Source organism: Canis lupus, chromosome 27 (assembly GCF_011100685.1).
Source record: "Canis lupus familiaris isolate Mischka breed German Shepherd chromosome 27, alternate assembly UU_Cfam_GSD_1.0, whole genome shotgun sequence".
NCBI classification, from domain to species: domain Eukaryota; kingdom Metazoa; phylum Chordata; class Mammalia; order Carnivora; family Canidae; genus Canis; species Canis lupus.
Window position 1 is genome coordinate 20,846,968 of NC_049248.1, and position 18,326 is coordinate 20,865,293.

Genomic DNA, 18,326 nt, shown 5'->3' on the forward strand with positions numbered 1-18,326 from the left:
CTGATCCCCAGAGCAATCCCTTCCCCTTCTCCTTGTGCTACTCACTGCCTGCTGGGGAGAGGGTGGGAGGCTGGGGACAGGCCAGGGTCCCTAGTTACTGGGTAATAAAAAAAAAAAAACTGGCAGAGGCACTGCTTTCCCTCCCTCCCACAGGGCAGCAGGGGTGTGTTGGCAGCCTGGAGGCCCTCGGGCAAACCATGAGGCCTGTCCAAGCCCAGAGGGCCAGGGGTGGTGCCTTGAGCCTGGGCTCTACAGGACTCCTGCCTCCAGCCCACTGAGCTCTGGAGGCCCCACCAAGGCTGAGGTCATATTCCCCCTGTTCCCTTGCATGCTGCTACCCTCATATCTGCACGGTGGAGTGGGCAACCTCCTGAACTCCTTCTATTCACACTAGGGGCACACCCAGAACCCCCTGCAAGTCAGGGCTGAGCTCCAGCCTCACCACTGCTGCCCTTGCTGCTGTGCCCCTGGCCTGGCTGCCTCCACAGTGGACAGAGCAGCTCTGAAGCCTCCACCTGTGTCCAAACCAGATGACCAAGCTGCACCCCTATCTCTGCCTCCACCATCGCCTCAGCCACCACCACCGCCTTCATAGCCTCATTCTGGATGGTCCCCATGGCCTGGGTCACATCTGCCTCTGAGAAGAAGACAAAGAGCAAGGGAAACTACACATGCACCCTGTGCACCAAGAAGTCCAGAACAGCCACAGTCTCTGGAGGCAGGAGGCCATCCACATGGGATCCGGGCTATCTGGGTTCCTGGGTGCTGTGGAGATGCCCACCGTGATGCCCCACGGCCTCCTGCATGTCCCCAGCTGAGTGATGGCAGCGGGGGAGGGGGAAATGTGGGTGCAGGCAGGGCCACAGGGTCCACAGGGGCCCAGGGGCCATAGGAGGCAGGTGACAGCGCCCACCTCTGGAAAGTACACCCTTGGAAGCACACCTGTGAGGTGAGGCAAGGCCTTCAGTAACGTCTCCCATCCAAAATGACAGGAGCTGTGACACTCAGTCAAGGAGCCCTGCCCGTGCCCTGTGTGCCAGCAGCACCTCAAGCACAAGGACCTCGTGAACTACCAGGAATGTGCATAGGACATAGGGCGCAGTGCATAACCCCACAACGGCCCCCAGTGTGATAGAGCATCGCCTGCCACGTCACCTCAACACTAGGCTCAAAATATGCGCTCTACAGACAGCCTTCGAATGGGACATGGGTGGCAGCTTTTGCTACTAAGGATCTACTGGGGGCGCACATAGTACTGCACCAAGAGAAGGGACAACATGTGTGTGGCGAGATGCCAAGAAGTGCACTGCCGAGGCCCTCACCATGTTGTTGAGCTCCGCAACAAAGCTACAGGTGAGGTCTGTCCTAGGGCAGCAGTGGTGATGGTGGCCTGGCACACCTGACCCCACACACACCTGTTCCCTTGGTTGTGCTGAGGCCCCCTGGAGAGTGGGCAGTGGGGAGAGGACAGGAGCGGCCGCTGCCCTCACCCCTCTCCTCTATGGACCCCCTGCCCTGCCCTTCCAGGGATCTGGGAGCCTTGGTGGTCCTTGCCCCCTCCTTCCACCCTACCCCCTACCACTGTCTGCTGCCAGCCCCCCGCCCCCGGAAAGTGGGGGGGGGGTTTGTTTTGTTTTGTTTTGTTTTTAGCATGGGGAGGGAGGTTAGGAAGAGAAGCACCAAAGATCTGTCTTAAAGTGCAGAAAAGGTGAGATTGGAGAAGGAGCAGAAGCAGGGAAGATGGGCTACCAACTTCATAAGGCCAGGGCGTTTCCAGGCTCTAAACATCATCCTACCTAAGCTCTGTCAGGGTAAAATAAGCCAAAGGCAGCAAAAGAAGGAGCCACTAGTGCTAGAGACAGAACGAGTGATGGAATTTTAAGGTGCCAGGATAAACAATAGGGGTTTCAGTAATTACAGGAGCTTCCTGAAAGTGGGCAGAATGGTGCCACGGTGTCCGCCACCCCTTGTCCACCCCACATGTTTTTTTTTCACCCACTCTCCTAGGAGCTGTGGCTCTGGCCATGTCATGTGGTTCCTGTGTCCGCTGCCCATTCCCACCCTTCATCCCTCCTTTTGCATGGACGATTAAATTTTAAATGAAAAAAAAAAAGGAAAAGTAGTGGCCCAGGGCTGCGTGGAAATAGAGGGTGCAGAGCTGAGATCTTAAGTCCCTCCTTCAGGCAAAGATGGAGGAACCTGGAGGGGGGAGCCCACCCTAGTGATGTCACAGGAAGTATCTGAAACTTGAAGGGGGGAAGGAGAGAAGAGGGGAGGAGGCCAGGGTGTCTGTCTCAGGAGCCAGAGACCGGGGGAGAAGCTGAGAGACACAGAGATGAGAGAAGCAGGGAGAGCCCTGGAAGGGAGGGCAGAGAGGGACCAGGGATGGGGGGCAGCACAGGGGACAGACAGCAGGACATGCAGGGGGACACACTGACAGGCGCCCAGGGTGAGACTCACACAGATGTGAGGGGAAGAGAGACCCTCTGACCCTGAGGGAGGGACACAGGCAGGGGGACAGCCAGAGGGAGGAGCTGAGGACAGACCCAGCTGAGGGCAGACCCAGCCGGGAAATCTCAGAGCACAGGACATCTGGAGTCAGACAGACAGACCCCCCAGACAAACAGATGCATTGACAGAGGTGAAGGTGAAGGAGGCCAAGATGGAAGGTAGAAGCCAGGGCTGCAGGGAGGAGGTGAGGGAGCAGACAGGGAGAGAGAAGGAGGCAGGTGTGCAGCAGGAGGGGGAGCCAGGCCAGGGAGGGGGCTGCAGAGTGGCTCCAGGAGCCTCTGCCCTCCCTCCTGGCTCCTGCTGAGTCCGGGCCCCTCTCAGGTCCTGCTGCTGCTGGATGGGCCCAGAGAGCTGACAGGGCCAGGCTGCTGCCAGGGCTGCCCCAGGCTCCCTCCTGTGCCCACCTGGGGGTCCCAGGGGCCCTACATGGATATGGACAGGGCCTCCCCTGCCCTCCCCCCCCCCATGATGCTGCCATCAAAGGAGGCCCGAACTCAGCCCTAATGTCTCAGAGCCTGGCACACCCAGGGCAGGGAAGTGGGGGACAAGCAGAAAGAGAAACTGAGGCAGGCAGGCAGGGGAGGCTGACCAGCTCTGGAGAAGGTGCTGGGATAGCTTGGTTAGGGATCCCATGGAGGAGAAGAGAGAAGGCCCGGACTGTGTCTGCACTGAGAGCTAAGGAAGCCCCCTGCACAGTGAGAACAAAATAACCTACTAGTGACTGTCCATTAATTTGGGGTCAGCAGTGTAGACAACCTCTGAGCAGCCACCATCAATGCCTTCAAGCAGCTCCTCACTAAAGGCCCCCAGTAATACACTAATGAAACCCACAAAAGGAGAAACTGAGGCAGAGACTAGAGACCTGGAGGCCAGTGTACATGCTTGAATCTAGGTTACAAGGGACCAGTGATGAAGCAACCACCACACAATATGTGAAGACCTAAGACAGCATGGCAAGCTGGCCCCCACCTCTTACCCAGGCTTTCTCAGGGCTCTGCAGAGACCAGCTCCCCCAGCTCCCCTCAGGGTCAGGGGAGACCCTGAGAACATTAACCCAAGCAACCTAAAGGAGAACTGTTCTCCCCACCCCCGGCTCTGTCAGCCACATGTGAAGGTCCCTGAGCCAGACGTGTGGTCACAGCTGGAGCCCAGGGAGTCTCTGTAGCAGCAGAAGGAAGGGTGCACAGGGAACCTTCCAGAGAAGTCTTGCAGACAATACCAGGGAGCAAAGCTTTCCAGGTCTATCCCACCTCCATGGACACTTATAAATGTAATAAAGTTTGAATATCCAGGGCTAATGGGTAATTACATCCAGGAGCTGGGTAATCATATTACCTCTCGACATTCTACACTTAACCCTCTTCCTCCCCCAGGGACACACATCTTTTATAAAACACAATAAACCAGATCCTGGATCAGTAGCTGCCTCCACTAGAGATGGGTTTCATTTCAGAAAGAAATTTAGAATACCCTAGAAGAGCAAAAGACACGAACAGAAATCTCACAGAGGAAGACATAGACATGGCCAACATGCACATGAGAAAATGCTCCGCATCACTTGCCATCAGGGAAATACAAATCAAACCACAAGGAGATACCACCTCACACCAGTGAGAATGGGGAACATTAACAAGGCAGGAAACAACAAATGTTGGAGAGGATGCGGAGAAAGGGGAACCCTCTGACACTGTTGGTGGGAATGTGAACTGGTGCAGCCACTCTGGAAAACTGTGTGGAGGTTCCTCAAAGAGTTAAAAATAGATCTGCCCTACGACCCAGCAATTGCACTGCTGGGGATTTACCCCAAAGATACAGATGCGATGAAACGCCGGAACACCTGCACCCCGATGTTTCTAGCAGCAATGGCCACAATAGCCAAACTGTGGAAGGAGCCTCGGTGTCCATCAAGAGATGAATGGATAAAGAAGATGTGGTCTATGTATACAATGGAATATTCCTCAGCCATTAGAAATGACAAATACCCACCATTTGCTTCAACGTGGTTGGAACTGGAGGGTATTATGCTGAGTGAAGTAAGTCAATGGAAGGACAAACAGTGTATGTTCTCATTCATTTGGGGAATATAAATAATAGTGAAAGGGAATATAAGGGAAGGGAGTTGAAATGTGTGGGAAATATCAGAAAGGGAGACAGAACATAAAGACTCCTAACTCTGGGAAACGAACTAGGGGTGGTGGAAAGGGAAGTCGGAGGGGAGTGGGGGTGAATGGGTGGCGGGCGCTGAGGGGGGTACTTGACGGGATGAGTACTGGGTGTTATTCTGTATGTTAGCAAATTGAACACCAATAAAAAATAAATTTATTTTAAAAAAAAAGAATACCCTAGAAGAGGATTTCCTTAGAGCCAGGGAAGGTAAATGCCAGAACCAGAGAAACACACACACACACACACACACACACAGACACACACACACACACACACGCAGGTAAAGGAAAGGAAAGCCTCTCTTCACCACTGTTTCTTTGTTTGTGGGATGGACCTCCAGGTGATGTATCCCACATCGAGAAAACAATAGTCTCTCTAAATATTAGGAAATAGATTCCTGTCTAACCATGAGTTGCAAGAGAGAATGACTTCTCCCCTCCCCCGATCATGGCAAATGTTCTGAGGAAGGATGACACAGCCTGGAGGGAAGAGCCCACATGCAGATGCCCGGTTACCTGTCCTGTCCCCTGAGGCCTCCCTGTCCTGTCCCCTGAGGCCTCCCTGTCCTGTGGATCTCACCCCCCTGCACGTCTTAGCATCCACTCTTTGGACTTCTCCTGTGAAGCCCAGAGGGAAGGAAAGCACCCCAGGGGAGAACACAGGTCCTTGTTCTCTGGGATCTGAGAAGAGAGACACACAAGATAGGAAACTCTGGTAGAGAAAAAAAGAAAGAGAAAGAAGAAAGAAAGAAAGAAAGAAAGAAAGAAAGAAAGAAAGAAAGAAAGAAAGAAAGAAAGAAAGAAAGAAAGAAAGAAAGAAAGAAGAAAGGAAGGAAGGAAGGAAGGAAGGAAGGAAGGAAGGAAGGAAGGAAGGAAGGAAGGAAGGAAGGAAGGAAGGAAGGAAGGAAGGAAGAGCATCAGGCAGAAGAGGGGGAGAGTGGGAAGGAAGACCTCAGAACTGATGAGGAGGATGGATTAAACGCCTCATGCACTCAGATGTATGATTCTTTACAACTGCGCACGGTTCTTTGGCAGGAGCTCATTTTACCTCTGACAACAGGCTCCAGAAGCAGAAGTTAGTGCTGCTAATTTATAATGACTTTAAGGCACAGAGAGGGTAAGTCACTGGCCTCAAATCACAAAGCAGGTGAGGGCAGAGCAGAGAATCACAGGACTGCGTGTGGGGCCCCATCCTGCAGGCTCTGCCCTGAGAAGCAGCCAGGCTTGGGGCTAGGGGTGGAAGGGACAGGAGACTCTCCAGAGGGCAAAAGACCCCACTCCTGGGGCCCTTCTCAGCATGTCCTGCCCAGAAGAGCTTTGCCAAGTTGAGGCCTCAGCTGGGAAGTGGGGCAGGAATACCTTACCCTCTGCACAGGAGAGGCTGATACACATCATTTATGGGAGGATTTTGAGCCCAGAACTAGAATTCTGTCCTTGGAAGGGGTGGGTGATGGGGAGAGCCCGGAGAAAGGTCTGAGAGCCTTCAGGCTTCCCATGACCCTCCCCACCACACCCCCATCTCCCTCTCTCTCTTTCTGTCTCCTGACCCCCAGGGGCCCCTTCCCCACCCGTCCAGTTCCAGCTACTGTGTACCCCCAGATATGGCTCCCCAGCCTGTGGGGTCCAGGCTCACCATCCTCACAGCCCAGGAAGACTCATGAAGGCCAGGAAGTCAGTGTCACTCCCAGCATCCTGCCCACCCAGCCCAGGGTCACCATGGAGCTACAGCCCTGGCACAGGTTACATGGTGGCCCTGCATCCAGCAGACCCTCCTCCTCCATCTTTCTGCCTCCCACACACATTCTCTCTCTCTCTCTTTCTCTCCCTCTCTCCCCCCTCCCTCCTCAAGTGTCTCCCAGGCTCACATCCCCTCCCCCAAGGTCATGCACTTCCTGAGAGCTCTGACTTCTCTGACCATCTCCTCTCCAGGTTCCTGCTCCTTGCTACTAACTGAGCATCCTCCTCCTTGTCTCCTTAGAAACCTTCTAGACTTCTGAGTCCTCCTCCATTTTCCCTCCTTTGGTCATTGCCAGGCTCCCATCATCTGACTCCTCTGTCCTGGTCCACTTGCCTTGACCCACTCCGCTCACACACACACACACACACACACTTGCTGAGGGAGCACCCAGAGCCCTGTGTCCCTCCACCCTGGCTGTCAGGCTCCTCTTCCCAGCTGGCAGGGAGCTCCCCCAGGGCAGGGTCTCTGATCCTCCCTCTGGGTCTCCCCTGGGTGCCCAGCACACAGAGAGGGTAGGTGTAGGACCCACTGCTTCTGCTCCCCAGGAGACAGGAGGGAAGTGAGAGAGAAAGCCAGGCAGAGGCAGCAATCTGAGCCTCCCCTGCCCTGTGAGGTTCAGGGTCAAGGCAGCAGCAGCTGGAGGGAACCCATCTCCGGGGGGTAGTGCTTTCCTTTAGAAATGCCAGGGCACCTCTGTGTGCGTGTGTGCGTGTGTGTGCATGTGTCTGCACCTGCCATGCAGGGAGGGGAGGGAGGATGTGGGTCTGAGGCTCCAGGAGTCCAGGTCCTGTGTGGAGGGGAGAGGGATGGGGGAGCTGGACCCCAGACCAGGGCAGCTCCCAGCACACACAGGCCCATGAGCGCAGGGACGGAGGGGCTCAGTGTGGCCACAGTAGGATGGATGCAGGTGGACCGTGGACATGCCTCCTTCCTCCCTGCGTGTGAATTGGCTCATTCAAATTGGATTTGGTTTCCTGTGTCCCGTGGTTCCATCCTGCCCACTCCTCCCTTCTTGTCCACACTCAAGGGCATTTCCTGTGCTCAGAGCTTAGAGCCTTTGTTAGGCTGAACCATATGCGATCCCTGATAGTCACTTTGGACTTACACAGTCTATTATTCTCACTCTTCTCCCTTCTACAGACTTTTTGGACTCCAGGCTAGGGCCCAGGGGAGCAGAGTGAGGAAGGGCACATTTACTGAGCACACACTGTGCTCCTCTGTGACATTCCTACCACAGCGCTGATGCTCACTATAGACCCTGGAAGAATTTCCTGCAGCTCTGACAGGTATTCCCCACCTGTTACAGGTGAATGAGACCAGGTGAGGAGGCTACACCAGGAGGAACAGGGCAGGGATCAAACTCAGCCCCAGACCTCTTGCTTCCCCGCCTCCATCCCCAACCAGGGGGATGACACAGCCTGTGAGCCAAAGGCCATGCCTGCAGCTTCAAGATAGGGAGGGCAGGAGTCACAGGCCACACTGGAGCTCTGGGGGGGGGAGCAGGAGAGCCCCCATGGAAGGGGCAGGGGCAAAGCCCAGCGAGCACACCTGCACCCCAGCGGAGAAGGGACAGTGCTAGAAAGAAGCAAGACAGAAACACACCCATGAGCACAGGTGACAGAGGTGGCAGCAGCAGAAGCCAGAGGCTGGGAGGGCAGAAGGAGGACTTGCAGGGAGAGGCCAAGGCAGGTGTAGACAGAGCAGAAGGGTGATACTGTGGAGAAACAGGGCTACAGGGTCTAGGGCGCCAGGGCAGGAGCCTAGATGGGGGCAGGAGGAGGAAAGTTAGAGTCCAAGGAAAGGATGGAAGCAGGAGGGAGGGAGAGAGCATGGAGAGACAAGGGACTGAGGGGAGGGACCAGGGGTAGGGGCAGTGCTCAGAGGGGGTGTGAGAGTAGCCTCAAGGAATTAGAGAAGGGGGTGAGGTGGCAGGACTGGGAAGCAGTGAAGGAGTCTCTCTCTCTCTCTCCCTCTTTCTCTCCCACGCTATCCAAGACAAAAGCAACAAGTGTCTGGTGTTTGGCTCTGAGGCTGGGTGTGCCCCCACCCCACCCCCCAAACCCTGGCAGGCACCCCCTATTATGACCAGTGAGTGTGTGTCCTTCTGTGTGGGGCAGGCCTGTGGGTGCCTGAGAGTGTGTGTGTGTGTGTGTGTGTATGAGTGAGTGCACCTGCTCTGGTGAACAGCCTGTGCCTGCAGGACTGGGTGTGGGTCTGGGGCCCTGAGGCCTATGTCCGGGTTCCTCCCCTGCAGGGAGCGTCTGCACAGGTTTACCCGGTGCTGGTCTCTGTGGGCAGAGCACTTTGCCACTGTGCTGTTTGCCCCCTTGTCAGGCCCTCAGCGGGGGCAGATCTACCCAGTGGAGGGAGAGCAGGAGGTGATGCGGGGGCAGCCAGGGCTCTGCAGACTGTTCTCCTCCTGCAGACACCCGCAGGTACACAAACACACACACACACACACACACACACACGCACAACACACACCTTGCACACGCAGCCCTCCACCACATGCAGCCAAATAAAATACCCGAAGACCAAGACACTGTTCACACATGACCACATGGAGACACACAAATGAACAAAGGTGCTCAGTCCAACGTGCCATCACCCACACGGATGGAAGGCAGGAGCCTGGGGCACAGAGTCACTTGACACAAAGTCACCTGAATGTGACCTCTCCCCCTCCCCCCGTACACCAACGCTCAGAAGACACGCTAACTGGGGCACACACCTCTGCAGACACCTGTGCACGTGCGCATCACGGCCCGGCACATCCCAGGGCTCCCTCCGTGGGCCTCACTCCCAACCCTAGCAACCTCGGACACCCTGCCTGACTGTGAACATCTGCCCCCCCCCCCCCCCCCCCCCGTCCCCTTCATGCTGGGTCCCCAATCCAGCTGTTTACCCCAGGCCAGCCCAGCTGTCTCCTGCCTGGTGAGGGTTTGCTCTTCCTGCTTCAGAAGCAAGAGGGGTGACTGGGGCTCCAGCAGCCACCAGGAATGTCCCCTCTGTCACATGCTGCGAGCTTCTCCCTCACAATGACCTCTCAGAGCCATGTGGGAGGAGGCACATCCTTCACTGTGTCTCCCACATCCACCTGGTTTTTCACTGGAAATCCTGCCCCCGGCTGGGTCCTCCCTTCTCCCCCAGCCTCAGAGAGCACTAGGCGATCCTCAACACTGAGATCCGCCCCAGAGGACACACGGGGCCCCTGGTGAGGACGCTCAGGGCGGCCCTGCAGGCTGTGAGGGCCATCCCCACAGAGGAGGCCGCAGGAGCCAGGCTCCTGCAGGGACAGGTGACACCACCACTGGGAAGCAGGTGGCATCCAAGTGACAGGCTCACTGTACTGTAAACAGGGCAGAGGGACAGGGTCAGCCTAGAAGCAGCCCTGACGGCCTCCCCACCTCAGCACAGGGTTGTGTCCACCCAGCCCAGGTCTCTGGGGACACAGGAGCCCTGCTGGCCTCCCCCCTGCCCCTGACCTGCTTCCCCACAGCCCTGTTTTCCCCAGCGCCCCTGGGTCTCTTGAACCCCTGCCTCCCACAGGTGTCCTGCTCCAGCCCTGTCCCCCTCAGTCCTCTGTCCCTTCCCCATTCTCAGGTCCTCTCCCTCTGATCTCGGGGTGTGGGGGAGGCGGCGCTGCCACTTCTTTCCCAGCTCAGACTGTCTCTGACTTGTATCTGGTGTATCTCCCTGACCCCCTCTGCTCAGAGCAGGGGCTGCAGAGGGAGGGAGTGCAGGGGTCCCTTCAGCACCAGAGGACTCTGGAATTATGACTCTGCTCTGGCCTGCTGGGGTCCTGCCACACACACACACACACACACACACACACACACACACACAGGAGCCCCTCTTCCCACCACAGCCCCAGGTCCTGAGAGGCCAGCAGAGCCCTTGACTCAGAGCCTGCACCCCACCCTCTGCTGCCTCTCCCTGCCTCCCTCCTGCCCCCACCTCCTCCTCGCCCTCCCCTGTCTCCTCTCCCTCCCTCTCTGTGGGCCCTTCTCTGGTGTCTCCTCACCCTGTCCCCCTGTTCAGGGATCTGCCTTTGGCTCTGGGTCCATGGCTTTCCCACCCCCTGAGCCTGGGTCCTTCTCCTGTCTCTGAGTCCATGTGTCTGGAATATTCTGTGAGAAGAGGAGTGAGGAGAGGCAGGAGTTCCACCTGGCTTTTCCTTTATGCTTGGACAGCAGGTGGCAGCGCAGCTCCCAGAGGTGATGCCTCCAGGGGCCCCGCTGGTCACTAGAGCCAGCCCTGGAGCCCACGCGTGCTCCATTCCCAACCCAGGGGTCTTCCCTGGGTGCCGACAGCTGCTCCTAAAAGCAAAGCACACCCTGTAGGCCCAGTGGGAAGGCAGCTCGCAGCCCTGGGCTTCGATAACCTGATGTCACAGCCACCCCTGCCCCGGGTGATACCTGCTCACACACAGAACTGGGCACAAGGACTGTGAACCCCGCAGCACAGACCCGCGGGCCGCACACGCCTGCTGTGCACACCCGGCCTCGGCACCCACACCCTCTGCTCCTCAGACTCCCCGAGCCCTGCCCTCTGCTCCTCCCTCCTGAGCTGCCAGAGGAGCTTCTCTCCATCCCTCATTTGCTCTGTGCCCTGTGTGTCCAGAGGCCCCTGGAAGCTGCACACAGGGAAGCACTTTCCCTGCTCTAATCGGGTCCCTCCCACCACAGCCAGTATGTCCAGTTTTTGCCCTGCCTGTGGAGACAGGGGAAACAGAGGGAAAGCTGGTGGTCTCTGAGCTCCGTGCTCTGGATCTGCCCTGCTGATCACCACCCTCCTGCCCAGGAAAGGTCTGACCCCTGCGATTCACCAGGCTTTACCCCACATCCTCTCAGGGTCCCTATCCTTGGACTCACTTCCCTATCCAGAGGAAACTACTTATATCCTGGGGTTGGGGTGCCAGGGTTCAATTTCACAAACAGACCCTAGCCTTATAGGGCACCTAGTGAAACAAGAGGATTTGAGTTAGATTCAGTAAGAACAAGGGGTCTGAAAGACTCACCATGTGTGAAATTCAGTAAAAATGCATACATGGCCTCACCAGAGGCCTCCAGGAGACAAGGACTTGTTCTGGACCTGTCTGGGTAGTACTGACTTGAGACAGAAGTTTCCACCCTGATTCAGGTCATCCCAGCCTCAGAAGGTGGCACACAAAGACTTCTGGGGACCTCAGGCCCTCAGGCAGAATGAGGGGAGCCTAGAGTTAGGACCTGCAGCCTGGTGCCCTCATCCCCGATCCTGGAGTGGAGAATGGGAGAGAGCAGGCCTGGACCCCCACTGTCTGGCCTCCCTTCTATCCTGGCTCCACCTCTTTATGGCCCTCCCTGGTCAGAGCAGGGCCTCTGAGCTCTTCCCATGCAGCCCTGAGTGCAGGCCTCAGGCCCCAGTCTGCACCCAGCCTCAGGCTCATGACCCTAATGCCCTCCCCCTGTGCCTGGCAGGGCAGAGGCACCCCTTGCTCAGGCTCCCATCCCCCACCTCAGCACTGACAGCCTCCCTCTCCTGGCATCCCCTCCCCCCACCATATAGCAAGGCTTTGAACCTGCTGGAAATGTGCACAAATAACATCGAAGACAACTTCATATCTGAGTCCTCAAGCTCCCCTGGGACAGCACACAATGCACACATGCATACACATGCTGATACACATACAGAGATCTGAGCCTGAGGACTCAGATACGATACTCACACTCATACATACACACAGACACACACACTTAAATACACACATATACATACCCACATGTCACATTCTCACACGTATGCAACACAAAGATGCATTCTCACAAACTCATATATTTACAGACAGATCTGCACACCCAGACTTACACACTCTTGTACACTCATCAAACACACCTGTGCACACATACACACCACTCTATTCCTCCCTTCTATGGATGCAGAGCCCAGACCTCTAGAGTTTAGAGGGCTAGCATGTCCAGGGGAAAGCAGGGAAACCCACAGGACACCTATTTCCAGTTTCCAGGCCCACACTGGAGCTCCTCTGCATTCTTCCCTTCTTGTCACCAGAGTCTCTGGACTGTGGCCCACACCATGGAAGTACAATCTGCAGAGATAATTTCATCTCTTCAGACAACAGACACTTTTGAGCACTGACTAGCAGCATTCCCCACCTCACCTCCCACCCTCGGGTCTGCAGCCAAGGCAGACACATAAAACAATGACTCCTCTGCTTCTCTCAGCACCTGAATTTCTGAACCATCCTTCACCTTCTTTAAGAGCAAGTTTGCAGCTACATGGGATGCCTGGGTGGCTCAGGGGCTAAATCGTCTGCCTTTGCCTCAGAGCATGATCCTGGAGTCCCAGGACCAAGTCCCACATCAGACTCCCTGCATGGAGCCTGCTTCTCCCTCTGCCTGTGTCTCTGCCTCTCTCTCTCTCTCTCCCTCGAATGAATGAATGAATGAATGAATGAATGAATAAATCTAAAAAAAAAGTTTGTAGCTAAAGAAAGATGGCCAGAAGAGTTGAGCTCCACAGCGCAAGGAATGGTTTCCTGAAAACAAGGAAGTACTTCAAACTCTCATTGTCCTAATGTATAGGACCAGCCTCCCCCATCCCAATCCCACCCACACCTACCCCAAATCTTCTCATCTCAAGGAGGCACCACTGTCTACCTAACCAGGCATCTGGGATCAGCCATAACTCTTCCTTCTCTCTCGGTTAGGGACTCTGTTACATGCATTAAGCAATTTACGTGACAATTTTTTGTAAAGCTAAAAGTTGAACGTTTTTAGGGTCACACATCCACAAACATCAAAATGACTTCACAAATCAAAATGTCCTGTCTCCTGTCCTCCCACACCTTGCCCAGGCTACCTCCTAAATAACTCTAGAGTCTATCCACTTTGCCCCATTCTATCAGATGAGTGTGACAGCAGGGTAACCGAACTGCCTCCTTCCTGTTTCCCAGGCTCTAGAGCTAACCGTCTCCTTTCCTCCTGTACTGAGGAGGCCCAGGAAGCAAATAGGATGTGCCCACCACAGCTTCCCAGATAGAAGTATTTTGAAACTGCTGGACAGATAATAGAATTGTTAAGTACATGAAACCAATTTCAGGAGTTGTGACAAAAAAAATCTGTTTATTTTGTGATAATGTAAACATTTTCCGACTTTTCAATAAAATAAAAAAAAATAAAGAAAAACTATAGGAATAACAAAACCCTCTTGAAGGGAAAATACTACTACCATCACCAATCAGCCTGTGTGGTCTGATGCCCCACAACACTTTGATTGACTGAGCTCCAATCTGTTCTTAGGCCGGAGATCTTTGACTATGAGTGGCTCATAAAGTTGGTGTTCTGTTAATTCTGGTGGGATGAATGAGAGATACATGGAGGCATGAACATGTGGGCAGGTTAGAATCATTCTCTCCAAAGGCATCTTTCTCCCAGGACAGATTATTAACTCTGTCAACTTTAGAATGTACCTGGACTCAGTGTTGATAGCGGCTAAACATGATCTCCAGCCCCTTTGCAATGAGGTGAGGCCATTCAACTGGCTATCACCAATGGAGTATACACATCCAGGCTGAGGAAGCTGAGGGTGGCTGTGCCTTCTCCACATGCCTTCTCCTCTGCTGGCAAGGTGACACCTGCATCACCTGAAGTCACATATTTGAGATGGCAGATCCACAGCTTGAGCAGGTCTGGATTCCTGAGTTACCTGACCACAGATCTCCACATTGGACTATGTGGTATATAAATCTTTGTCATGTGAAGCCACTGAGATATGAGAGTTGTCCTTTGCTTTTGTTAGTTAGAACAAAGGTCACAAACAGTAAGAAGTGCCATACAAATCCTTACAAGGAAATTATAGACAATATAGATAAAGCACATCTGGTTGAGTTTACCTGGGCTGGAAGTAGATTAAAAGAGTAAGAGCAAATTCTAAAATTTTGAAAGAATGAAACTTAAGTAGCCAGAAATGTTACTGTATACGTATAAAAAATCTATATAATAACAAATTCAATACTTTTTAAATTGAAATCAAGGACAGGCATTATAAAAAGGAAAATTAATTTTATCAACAAATTGTAGATACAGGGAAAAACATCTCTTTTTCATCTTCATTTTGATTATCCTATAGACATGTGAACCATGGGGCCTATGTAACTGACATGCTGAAATAAACAGTGTGAGCTCACCTGAGGGCTAGGAGCCCATGGTCCTGTGTCCAGCTATAAATGTGATAAAACTATATATGATAATTGATTTTTGTTTCTTGAATATGCACCTCCACTTCCAGAAACATGAATGATCTGAATAAGCAAGAGGTCTTGCTTAAGCAAAACTCCTACCCCAATTAATCCCCATAACTTTCTATGATTTGAAATCCATCATTTTGCATTTTAAAGGCTTTTTAGTTCAAAAGTCTCTGAATAAAAGAGAAATCCCTTTTGGCAGGGAAATTCTTACTATCAACTAATACTCTACTTTAGGTACATTAACACTTTGACTAAGAACAATCCTTGGAGAATTGAATATACACCTGAAGATAAGAAAAGAGGTAGGGTGGGGTGGGGCGGGGCGGGAACTCTATCTGCAAGGAAGAGAAAGGAGAAGGAGCAGTGGGAAAAGTCATAAAGGGGTCCTGATTACTTTACAGTTTCTCTGGTCAGGTTTGGGGCCTTACATTCATTTGTAACCATTCCTTGCCCACAGTTGGGCACGACAATGTGGAAAGCACTGATTCTACTCTAGTTATAAAGATCCTAAATGTAGCCTGGATCAGTAGGATACATAAGGCTGGCAGGATAAACCAGGTAAAAGAATAAGACAATGAAAACCATTTGTTTCTCTGAAGCTTCCTCAGGCTTCCTCATATGGTATCGGGTCCTTGGGAACACTTTTGTCCAGAGTCACTCATCTACAGAAATGGAACAGGAAAGTAAATAGCTCTGAAACAAAACCAAATGCTTTGAATACCAGGACATTCAAAGCCAGTTTCTGGAGCTTTCTTTGGATTTGAGTTTATAATTAGTATCTGTCTATACCCAGGTGATATTGTCTAAGTGTGTTAAATTTCCATAATAGAAAAATAAAATCAAGCATTTCAAGGATGTCCTATTGTCATGGTGAAGAGCAAAAAATTAACAAGACATTGGAAGCTACTACAGTAAGGCTGGTGGTATGGTGGGAAGGATGAGCTTCAGAACCAGGCTGACCTTTGTTAGGATCCAGGCTCTTTTCAAAACTTTACATACATTTCTTAATTTCTTTTAGCTGCAATTCCTTTATTTATATATGAAAAAGATAATATCTGTAATATAATATAAAAGTGCTTTATCTGTAGAGAGATAAAAGGATAGAGATAATGCATGAAAAGCACTTAGTATATAATTATACCTGGCTATCCTACATTTTACAACTTTTAGCTGTGGTTATTATTAACTCAGTTCCAGGATATAGCCTTGATCAGAGCAGGAAGCATTAAAAACTTATACAGTTTTCCTATGTTCACATTTGAACTTGATTCTAAGAACTTTGATTAAAAAATAAGAAAAAAGTAAAGCCATGTCAGGATGCTCAGGAGATTCTAATAGCTACAACTGGTAAAATTTTGCAAGTGTATGATTGGCCTTCTAAAGCCTGTTTGAATGTATAGAGGACCTTTCTGTTTATTAACATGAACATCTTCATACAACAATTCAACAAAACCTTAAATGTGGCTATTTTCAAACATAATGTCCTGGGGCTCTTCACTATCCTTTAAGTCTCACACATTTCTAGTACTCGGTGCTCTGGTATACTTGAGTTTAGTATCTCAGTCACCTATGGTGACAATGATAATGCATTGCTCTATCATCAAAACTGAGCTTCTTCACTATGATCAATTTCTATATTTTCTTTTTTTTTTTTTAGGTTTGTTTATTTATTCATGAGAGAGAGAGAGAGGCAGAGACACAGGCAGAGAGAGAAGCAGGCTCCTCACAGGGAGCCTGATGTGGGACTCAATCCCCAGACCCTGGATCAAGCCCTGAGCCAAAGGCAGACACTCAACCACTGAGCCAGCCAGACGTCACAAATTTCTATATTTTCAAAGTGTATTAAATCTTTTTCAAAGTGTATTAAATCTTTATCATTGTGTGATGATTTATTTTATTCTTAATAATTATTTTTTTACTTTAAGGTCTCCTTTATCTGATATAAATAACTGTACCAACTTTATCTTGGCTAATATTCACCTAATGTAATTTTTTCATATTTTTACTTTTGATCTTTGCATGTTCTTATACATGTGATCTTATACATGATCTTTGCATGTTTCTTTTATAAACACTATACATTTAGATTATTTACCCTGTTTATCAATTTATCTTTTAACTGTTCAATCTAATTTTATTTCCTTTTAATTACTGATATACTTAGATCACCTACTACTATATTAATTCATTACTTCATTTTTTTAATCTTTTAATAATTTTCTTATTAATTCAGTTCAACTGGTGGTGACTGAGTGGCTCAGTGGTGAGTATCTGCCTTTGGTTCAGGTCCTGGGACTGAGTCCCGCATCAGGCTTCTCACAGAGAGCCTGCTTCTCCCTCTGCTTATGTCTCTGTCTCTCTCTGTGTGTCTCTCATGAATAAATAAATAAAATCTTTAAAAAATGTTCAATTCAACTGGATCAGAGAAATGAAGAGCTCAAGGAGGGAAAATCCTAAGGAATATGTTATTAATGTGTTTGAAGTTATTGAGTTGAAATATTAAGTGTTTGAACTAACTGATCTAGAATATTAACTCCATGAGAGCAGTATGTAGCACGTAGTAGTACCCAATATATTAATTTTCTATATTTCTGTCATAGCTTCATTTTTGGGGCAGTTTAGAAAGAAAGTAAGTGATAGGAACAAAGAAAATTAAGCAAATAAAAAAGCGAGACAACTGTTAACTCCAGAGAAAATGAAAAATTTACACAAGAAATGTAATAATAGTATAATAGTTGCTATGAACAATATCTATGAGTCATAACTATATAAACTTTGAATACATATTTAATCAAAATTATGGTTGACTATATTGAGATGAGTGCTATCAAAAGGACTATTATACATGTAGATATATGTATAATGGGTTATTTCAGAGAGTTATATCTTCCATAGGAAGGAGATAAAAAGCATAAAGTCAGTTAGTTAAAAAAAAAAGTGATGCCAGAAAAAACAAAAATAATGAAAATGTTAAAAATAGTTTTCTCTAATGAGGGCTACTTAAGCCAAAAACTCTGGAGGATACTTGTTTATCTTCCAATACATCTCTCCAAGCATTCAATGCTGATTTTTCCCAGAAGGCATTTCTCTGACCCAGGGTAAACAATTGCAAAATAGATCAATTTTTATGAATTACAAGGCAAGACCTAATTGGAGCAGATTTAAGAGGAAAGAAAAGGAGAAATTATTCTGCAAAGGGAGAAAAAAAGTCTTTCAAGATCACTAACATCTGTAAATGATTTTATGTCCAGTTTTATCCAGGACAGTTCTGGTTTATGTCTCTTATCTTGGCATAGTACTTAATAGTATCCCTTTTCCATTTTAGAAATGTGTACATGATAAAAAGTATATGGTCAACCTCCCGAAGTCCTGTTGGTTCTTCCTTCAAAATATATCCAGAATCCAAAGTCTTCTTCCTGACGCAAGCTACCATCTCCTTTCACCTGCTGCACTTTGTCTCTCTGGTTTTGATCTTACCTTCCAAGTTTGTCATTCTTATGTTCAAAGCCCTCCTCATTTCATTAAATAAATGCCAAAGTTCTCACATGGCCTACAGAGCTCCCCTTCATCTTTACTGATTCTCTCTCCTCGTATCTTGCTCTTTCCCCTTCAGGGCTCTGCTCCAGCCAGATTGGCCTCCTAGCAACACCTTGTTCTGGTAGATATG